Source organism: Rattus norvegicus, chromosome 18 (assembly GCF_021556685.1).
Source record: "Rattus norvegicus strain SHRSP/BbbUtx chromosome 18, alternate assembly SHRSP_T2T, whole genome shotgun sequence".
Classification (NCBI taxonomy): Eukaryota; Metazoa; Chordata; class Mammalia; order Rodentia; family Muridae; genus Rattus; species Rattus norvegicus.
This window is the reverse complement of record NC_141551.1, coordinates 45872501-45882948: the sequence shown is the minus strand read 5'-3', so window position 1 is coordinate 45882948 and position 10448 is coordinate 45872501.

The following is a 10448-nucleotide window of genomic DNA, read 5'->3' as shown; positions in this document are numbered from 1 at the left end:
AGCTTGTCAATGTATTCAACAAAGGCATTGTCTTTCCACGTGTCAGATGGCCTCGTATCCTCAATTAGTCTCGTGGAAAAGTTGCAGTCATGTTACTCTGAAAGACTGTGTCAATGTATTGGTCATGTTTTGTTTCACATCTTTAAACAGAAGATAGGTCTTTGAAAATAATGATCTAGAATTTGATAAGATTTTATTCTTGATGAGACTTGGTAAGCAGGCAAAATTCATGGTGACATGGTGTGCAGTGCTAGAATCCCTGCACAGCAAATGGCATTTCTGATGCTGTTGGCATTTCTGTTGCTGTTGTCAGCTGCTTTCTTTTGTACTCCTACTTCTACTCAACTACTATTAGATCAGAGTCCTCTTTATCCCATTGTTCATCTTACTCTTCTTTCCCTTCCTGACACAGTGTCTCATGTAGTCTAGACATACTTTAACTCACTAGCTAGATATGGCTGAGAATTCCTGATTCTCCTGTTACTTCCTGATGGCTGGGATTGCAAGATTGTGTCACTATGTCTGGTATATATAGCAGTGGGAACTCAGCTGAGGGCACTGTGTATGCTAGGAAAGCTCCCTATCCACTGGGCTACATCCCAGATCGGACTCTATTGTGAGCACAATAGATTATTCTCTTTCAAACTGATCAGATGTAATTAAAGATTATAACTGCCATTCAACATATATGAGCTGAATTGACTGTAGGTTTGGTGAGCATGTTAAGTGATTATGAGGAATAATTGGATGTTGAGCTATTCCTATGTCATTCTGTGTAAGTTTTCTAACATCTGAATAGACAGTGTATTCAGTGTTGAGGTCTATGTGCAGTGAAATAGTGATGAAATATTGTTTATATACATTATTCAATTGTGTTACAATGTACCACTGTCCACATAGTATCAGTAGATCATCAAATGCCCCTGTGGAGCTATATTTTGGTTATATAATAAGAGACTTTAAAATTATTTAAATTTACTTTTATTTACTGGGTTTGTAGTGGGCATATTTCACAGTGGCACACATACAGAGATCAGTAAACAACCTGGGGGAAACAGTTCTCTCCTCCTACCAAGTAATCTGGCATGGTGGCAAGCACTTTGGCCTGCTAAGCCATCTCATTAACCCTGTTCATGTTTCATTCATAATGAACAACTGAGATAGGATACTCAGCAATGAAAGAAGTATTGTACTATAGTTTGATTTGGTTTGATTCATTTAACTCACAACCATAAAGACTGACAGTGTGTAGAGCATGGCCTAGGCTCAGGCCAGTGTCCACTTTAATTGCATCACTTCATAGAGGGTTCTGGGAAGGCACATGACATCACCTGACAGAGACAGGGAACATGTTAATCTATATCTCTGTCCTTCTGAAGATACCAGAATGGAATCTTCTACATCTAATCTCTTTCTGAAGTCCCACCTCTACATGCTATGGCCCAAGTGGATTATAGTGTCGATAATGTTACCAATTATGTAACTTGCTTAAACTATTCGATGAGCTGGGCAAACCACAGTGAAACAATCACAGTTTCACACCAAATGCCAGAGATGTGTGAATGGTAGGGTTGCTTGTTATTCTTTTCATGAAGACAATAATGTAGTGAAGACATTTCACCTTCAAATTTTCATTCAGAAAATGGGACTCTTAATGCAGCCAATCCACTCTTGACATTATCTGAAGAATGAGTATTTCAGAGTAGGCTGTTTAAGGAAAATATTTCCTCAGGGTCTATTTATTATCCTTCATTGACTTTCTGACTTACCAAGTCATTTCAAAGCTAAATTTCCAGATCATTCTCTTTACTCAGAAAAAATAGATTTGTCCTATTAACAGTCCATCTTTCAAAAGAAAGTATTTGCTGATAATTAGTAAGGCTGGACTACTTGGGCACTGAAGCCATATCAGGAGAAAAGACAAAATTTTAAATATTCTAAAAGTAGGGTTTCCAAATTCTCTCAGACTTTATATGTTCTCAAATTCTATTTCAAAGCATGGTATATAATATGAATCAGCTATGACCTGCCTCCACATGCTGAAGTAACTAGGGCACCATTATTTCATTTATTCAGTTCTAAAGCTCATTTAGATATATTTTTGTAATAAAACCTTATATCCTACTTACTATGGAATAAAATAGCTGATAAACTGTGGCTTACATACTAGCTCTATCATGGCCAACCTGTATTATCAAAGAATTTCAGCCATTAGTTCCTTTGATCATAGAAAGAAAATATTTCCAGTTAAGAGATTTTGCTAAGAAAGAACTGTGACAGATTCTGGTGATAAGTATTTTCTGTTTTCTAGCTTTTAAACAAAATTTAGTGGTATAAGTCTTTATATTCTCCAGAGAAAACTCACATTGATATTTTATATCCACATTTCAGAAGGAAAAAGTGAACTTCCATTTGAAATAGACTTTTCAGTTTTGGCTCCTTGAGCACTAAGAGCCTGTGCCCTGCCACTCTTCCTGCAACTTGTGTTTCAAGTGTTTTGGCTACTGACGCTCATGGTCCTTCCCTTCCCAAACACTGAAATCTCAACTGGAGCAGGGATCCAGAGGACAGAAACCCCTTTGCCTGACAGAGGAAACAACTCTTTCTAGCTTCTTTCCAGAAATGTCCAAGAATCGGGGCATCAGGTAAGAGCTCAGTTAAGAGCAGCCCTTTAGACGCCCTTGGAGCCATCTCCTGTTCTCTCACAGTTCTCTGTGTTGCTGACGTCACGCTCAGTCAACCCACTCATCATATCTCTGTCTCAACCTCTGCAAGGCAAGGCTAATCCAAACCAATGAGTGTGATGTGTGCATAGTGCTTCATTGTAAATTATAGCCAAATCTGGCTTGAATTCTGTAGGCTTAGATTTTGCAAAACCTATTTTTTAATAAGGATTCTTAAATGTTTTATCATCCCTTCTAGCAACCACCCCAGAAAAAGTGGTGGAAAGGAAGGCTAATAAAGCAAGGAAAGGATGTGGACCTGTTTAGATATATTTCCTTGTAGCAATTCCAGTCTGCATTGTCAGGACATCAGCAGTTCAGTTCACACGAATCAGCAGCAGCAGCTCAATCCACTCCAAAACTATTCACCAGTCAGCAACAGCAGGTCAGTCTAGAAGAAACTGCAAGGCTCTGCCAATTGACCCAAGTCTACAGAAGTGGCAAGAGGCTACCAGAACACTACAGAAGTTTTTTTGTGTTTCTCTCTATGAAGTCACAACAAATTATGACTAACAAAGAATGGCAAGGCATACCAATACCATCCTGCTTTGTCAGCAAAGACAAGTGTCAGCAAAGCCCAACAATGACCAGTAAAGAACAGCAAGGCACACCAATACCATCCAGCATTGTCTACTGTCTGTTGGGCTATATTTATGTCCTGTTCAAATGTTACATGTCCTCTCAAACATTCACTCTACCAAAACATCACATGCCCCTTCTCCAAGCTCTCTCCAGAAAACACCATGTGTCCATTCTTAGCAAAACATCCTCCCACATGTCTGCTTCAGAAAAAAAATCCTCTCATAATATCACATGACACAGCTGAGTCAACAAAGAAATCAGAAATTTCCACTTCAGAATTTAAGTTGTAGAAGTAGACAAATATATATTTTTATGTAGTTGTTTTATTTTTATTCATTTTGGGGACTGATATAAGATTAGGTCAGGCAGGCAACTGGAGGACATTAGAAATAAGGATTAGAAAAAAAGGACCTGGGTTGGGGATTTAGCTCAGTGGTAGAGCACTTGCCTAGCAAGCTCAAGGCCCTGGGTTCGGTCCCCAGCTCCGAAAAAAAAAAAAAAGAATAGAGAAAGAAAAAAAGGACCTTAGCTTTCTGCTGGAATTTTCTCATTCTGGAAAGCCTCTCATGGAGACATGGACTATTGCTCTGTATTACAGCTTGAGGTCAGGGATAGTGAAATCTCCAGTTCTTTTATTGTTCAAGATTGTTTTAGTTCTCCTGAGTTTTTTTGTTTTTTCCATAAGATGTTGAGAATTGTTCTTTCAAGATCCATGTAAAAATTGTATTGGAATTTGTATGGGATTGCACGGAATCTGGAGATTGATTTTTTTCACTGTTAATCCTTCAGATCCATGAGCATTGCAGACCTTTCCACTTAATGAGATCTTCCTCAATTTCTTTCTTTGGAGATTTAAAATTCCTATCATATAGGCCTTCACTTGCTTGCTTAGAATTACACCAAAGTATTTTGTTATTAGTGACTATTGTGAAGGGTACTGTTTCTCTACATTCTTCCTTAGCCAATTTACTGCATGTGTAGAGGAGGGACACTGATTTCTTTGAGTTATTTTTGATCCAGCCACTTTGCTGAAGGTGATTATCAGCTGTAGGAGCTCTTTGATAGAATTTTGGGGGTCGCTTATGTATACTGTCATAACATCTGAAAATAGTGACGCTTTGACTTCTTCCTTTCCAATCTGTATCTCCTTGATCACTGTTATTTGTCTTATTACTCTAGCTAGAACTTCCACACACCTACAGACAATTGATTTTTGACAAAGGAACCAAAACCATATAATGGAAAAGGTACAGCATCTTCAATAAATGGTGCTTGTCTAACTGGATGTCTGTATTAGAAGAATGCAAATAGACATCTTTATCACACTGCACAAAACTCCAGTCCAAATGGATCAAAGACCTCAACATAAAACCAAACACACTTATCTTATAGAAGAGAAAGTGGGGAATAGCCTTGAACTCATTGATACAGGAGACAACTTCCTAAAAAGAACAGCAATGGCTCAGGCACTAACATCAAGAATTAATAAATAGGGCCCCATGAAACTGAAAAGCTTCTGTAAGACAAAGGACACTTTCACCAGGACAAAATGACACCCTGCATATTGGGAAAAGATCTTTAATAGCCTTACATCTGACATAGGGCCAATACCCAAAATATATAAGGAGTTCAAGAAGTTAGACACTGACAATCCGAATAACTCAATTTAAAAAATAGAGTACGGAGCTAAACAGAATTCTCAACAGAGGAATTCTCAAATATGTTCAGTGTCCTTAGTCACCAGGGAAATGCAAATCATGTTGACTTTCCACCTTACATCCATTAGAATGGGTAAAATTAAAAGCTCAAAAGATAGCATATGCCGGAGAAATTGTGGAGCAAGGGAACACTGCTCCACTGCTGGTGGGAGTGCAAATTTGTACAACCAATCTGGAAACCAATTTGGCAGTTTCTCAGAAGACTAGGAATAGTTCTACTTCAAGATTCACCTATACCACTCATGGTCATAGAACTGCCCCCAAATAAATGTTCCGCAATCTCACAAAAAACCAGTTGTTCAACTATGTTCATAGAAGCTTTCATATAGCCAGAAACTGCAAACAACCTAGATATCTCTCAATTGAAAAATAAATAGAGAAAATGTGGTGTAGCTACATAATGGAATACTACTCAGACATTAAAAACAAGAATATCATGAATGTTACAGGCAAATGGATGAAACTAGAAAATATCTTCCTGAGTGAGGTAACCCAAACCCAAAAGAACATGCCTCATATATACTCACTGATAAGTGAATATTTGCCCAAAATACAGTATAACCATGCTGTAATCCACAGACTCAAAGAAGCCAAATAACAAGGAAAGCACAGGAAGGATGGTTGAATCTTTCTCAGAAGGAGAAAAATAGGTATCAGAGGTCTATGGAAGGAAAGAACTTGGTGGAAAAGAGGATGGGGAAGGAAGCTGGGGGAGCAGGGTATCATATGTAGGGAGAGCAGGGAAGAGGAGGAGATAGGCTAGAGGTGTAGGAATTCTCTAGGACAAGCCTGGGCTGGAGAGAGGCCCCAGAGGGTCTAAGGGAGCAACTCTAGCAGTGGGGGATATGGATCCTGAAGTGGCCACTTCCTGTACCCAGGCAGGACTGCCAGTGGAAGGACAAGGATAGTAACCCACCCACAAAACCTTTAACCCAAAATGTGCCCTGCCTACAAGATAAGCAGGGACAAAGATAGAGCAGAGTCTGAGGGAATGATCAACCAATGACTGCCCCAAATTGAGACCCATCCCAGGGGCAAGAACCAATCCCTATTAATTATGCTTGCAGACAGGAACCTAGCATAACTATCTTCTGAGAGGCTCCACCCAATAGCCCATGGAAAGAGATGCAGAAACTCACACTTAAAACATTAGATGAAGTTCAGGGAGTTGAAGAGGTGAGAGAAAGATTAAGGGACCCAAAGAAGATAGGGTCTCCACAAGAAGACCAACAGAGTCAACTAATCTGGACTAAATCACCAACCAAAGAACGAGCATGGACTGGATCTAAGCTCAATGTACATACTTAGCAGGTGAGCATCTGGGTCTTCATGCGAGTGCTCTAAAGAACTGGAGCAGGGGTTGTCCCTGAGTCTGTTGCCTATCTGCCAGCCTATAGATTATAGATCTAAATGGACAGCCTTGTCTGGCCTCAGTAGGAAAGAATGTGCCTAGTCCCACAGCAACTTGATGTGCAGGGTGGGGGCACTGAGGTTTAAGGGTGAGATAGGAGATTGAGGGAGTTGGCACTCAGAGGCGGGGGCTTCCCCTTCTAAGGGTAATGGAGATAGAACTTACCTAAGGGGTACTAGGAGGAGAAAAAGGGCTGATACTGGCTTGTAAGGTAAATAAATAAATAAATAAATATTTATTCAATTTAAATTCTGGACATTACCAGAATATATATATATATGTATAACATATATTTATATAATATAATAAATACACATTTGCATAATTTCACATAATATTTAAAATACTATAGTTCTTTTAGAGAATACCATGTGGACTGGAAAGATAGCAATTTCTAAAGTAATTGAATTTTACACTGTTCCTTATGAATTGTACAGGCAAAAGTAATCTCCTCCAGTAGGTAAGATTTTAATTTTTAGTATTTTTTTCTAAAACTCTTAGTAGATAACATGGACAAATCTTGGGACCAAACTGCCTGGCTCCATATTCAGCCTCTTCTTTTGAATTCTTCTCTATATGTAATATGTCACACTAAGATTTGTCTCTACATTTGTCTTAGCTAATATGCTGATATGCTACATTAGAGAATTTGTATTATTACATATATGTGCATACACACACATGCACACACACACACGCACACACACACATATATACACATATATACATATACATATTACATTTTTCTCCAGTATTATATAAAGGAAATATGGCACAGAAACTACCAAGTGAATTTTCCACTATTACACACATAAAAATCATGGACTAAGCTTCAAGTACAAAGCAGCTTCATTCCCAGCCCCAGGCTGAGAGGTAGTATGGTGTCATCTGAGGATTCTTCACTGGCACATAACACCCACTTCCTTCACCAAAGTCAGATGCATTAAAACCCTCCCAGTTGCTTCCATAGAACACAACTAAAAATGATTTCACGAATTTCATGTTTTTAAGTATCTGCAGCATATAACCCAAAAGAAATACACTCTCTTTGTCGGCAATGCCTCCTCAAGACACGCCCACTGGCATCCACTCCTAATTTACATGGGTTATCACATCCATGTCCCACCCGTGTGAAACTGTGGAGAGTTAATCCTTAAATCTGCTTTTCTAATTGAGCACATTAAGTATAAACAAAAGATAATGACTAATCCTATACCCCAAAAAGGGAAAACCTTGGAAATTTATGATTTAATTTTATTACACTACCTTTCATTATTTTTTATTATTTTTCTTTTTTAAGGATAATGTCTGTTCTGAATTTGACAGTCATAGTACGTTCTAGGCTCACTTTCCTATTTTATACAAGGATGTCAATTGCAGTGTTCCTAGGTGTCATTCTTGACAGTTAAAAAGTAACTAGTGAATTTCCAAAGTAGGTCAGTTTTAGAACCAGTTTGAAATACTTGTTTTTAAAAAGAAAACACAAGGTTACAAAGCAAATCAGAAAGAAGTCCTTAATTTTCTTAATTTGCATGGATAGGAAATGGTACAACAGCCCGAGCATATTTAAATTAGAAGTCCACAAATTGCCAAGTCAAGTCATATGCATTTACACACATGCAGTTCTACATGAATTAACAGGTTACATATGATTTTTTCAAAGAATGAAAACTTTACTATGCTATAATATCATTATTGCTCTAAAAACTATGTGAACATCATAGAGAGGGGTATTTTTTTTAGAGAAACAAGAAATTCATATACTCTCGCATAGCACTACTGTTCTACAATTATTTCAACTTATTTTCAAACATAGCATGGACGGACAAGGCAAATCTCTGAACCAACGTTCCCTCTATTTCTTTGAATTTTGTTAGTGTGTGCTGTCTGTGTTAATGCCCTAGTAATGTGTGCTGTGGTTTTGTAGGATAGAGGCATAAATACCAAAGCTCACTAGCTCAACATCACGAATGCAATATTGAAAAAATACAAAGCCTAATCAATTATCCAATAGACCTTAGAAGAATTAATGACGTGTGTAAATTACAAAATATTCAGTTTATGTGGCAGGATGAATTTTAGCTCCCGGCAAGAACTTATTAAAGAACAAGAAGGCAGCAGTTGGTAATTGATCAGGATAAATGAAGTAGAGACAAAAATAAAGGACCCTAGTAAAAGTAATGAGATTTGGAAAGAAGTCAAAGAAAATAAAATAGGTAAAGAACTATTTCATGAAGGCAAAATGCCATGGCAAAGTACCAGGAGTAGGCTTTCTTCGCATACAGAGCATCAGAGAAAACATTTTCTGTCCTGGTCATATCTCAGAGCTAGGGCTCTCTAAAATATTACTCACAGCCCCAACATTTATCATCCCTGTAATCTTTACCTCATACTTTCTTCCCCATTGGGAAAACGAACATAATATTATCTACAGTATGCTCTAAGAATTTGCATCTGCTATCTGAAATGTGACTAGAATAATATTTAATATTATCATAAACAATAAACAAATGTTAATGATCCTTTTACTTTTCAAATTAAGCTTTAGTTTTGTGTAAAGATTCTTTTAAATACTATTAGTTTCTCATACAAATTTATTTTCAAACTTTATATTTCAAATACAGTTTTCCTTCGCGGCTTTCTGAGGATCTCGGAAATCAACAAAGGGATATGTTGTATGCACGTGTGTATATAAATACTCATGCTTAAATTTTGATTGACGTATAACTACAGATTTATAGAATTTACTATGATGTTCTGATAGATCTATTAATTGTGTAATTAGCATATTGGCATAGTACTAAATATATTTTTTTATTATGGCCTAATCATAAATGCAGTAGCTAGTGGCATTCTGCTTTTACTTCTGGTCCTCTTGAAGACTCACTTTACATATTTAACTTTGCAACCAATTTTAATTATTCTTTTTAGTAATGACTGATTTGCTACACGTTAAATTTGACAGTTTAGTTATTTAATAGTTTCAAACTGCCTTGAGTTGACATACACACATCAGGGACCATCAACTTACAATTTAAACTTTTTTGTTTAAAATCGGCAGCTGCTTGATTAGTATGATCATTTTGGACCTAATTCATAACACACGAATCTAAGAACCGTACGATCAAGTGTCTATTCTACAGTGCTTGATGTAACTGGTACTTAACCCTGCCATGGTATGGTCTTTGTATAGCATTGAATTTATTTTTAATTATTATTTTATTTTATTATGTGGATACTTTGCATGTATCTGTGTACCATGTGTATATGCAGCCAGTATCCCCAAAGACCAGAAAATAGTGTCAAGTCCCAGGGAACAGGTGTTATATACCATTGTGAGCTGCTATGGGGATGCTAGGAATCAAACCTGGTGCCGCCAGAAAGCAGCAGGCGCTGTTATGAACAGCCTAGCCGTACCTCCAGCTCCCTAGGATAATCTTACTTAGGATTATTTAGGGCTTAAGTAATCAACTTTATTGGTTAATGGTAAGTGTGGGGCATGAACTATACTAGTTCTGACATCTGCAGATCCTTTCCATATTCTTATTACCACAGAATGTCAAGAGATTTCATTTTCCGTAAGTCCTCTGTAATAAGAGTGGTCAGAAAAATCATTAAGATTGTTTAAGAAAAAAGTTGTTCTCATCATGTACTAAACTCCTTAATGAACTAATGTCTTATTTGAAAAAAAAATCTACGAAGGCTCACCAGAAAAGAATTCCTTTATCTAATTTTTAACACAAATCATTTAGATTTCCAGAGGTATGTCTTCTTTTATACATTATCTTTTATTTATTTTTTTTGGAAAAATTCATAGTCTTAAAACATTGCTTTATTTTGTGAATGGGACTGTAGGACTTGTTTTGGGCTTGTTCGTTTGTTTTTGTTTTGTTTGTTTTCAATTCATTCTCTCTCCATTTCTACATCTGCTTCTTCATTCACTCTGGAAAGATTCTTCTCAAACACACACCTAAATCCATTACAGAGAAGTCCAAGGTTTGTATTTTATAAATA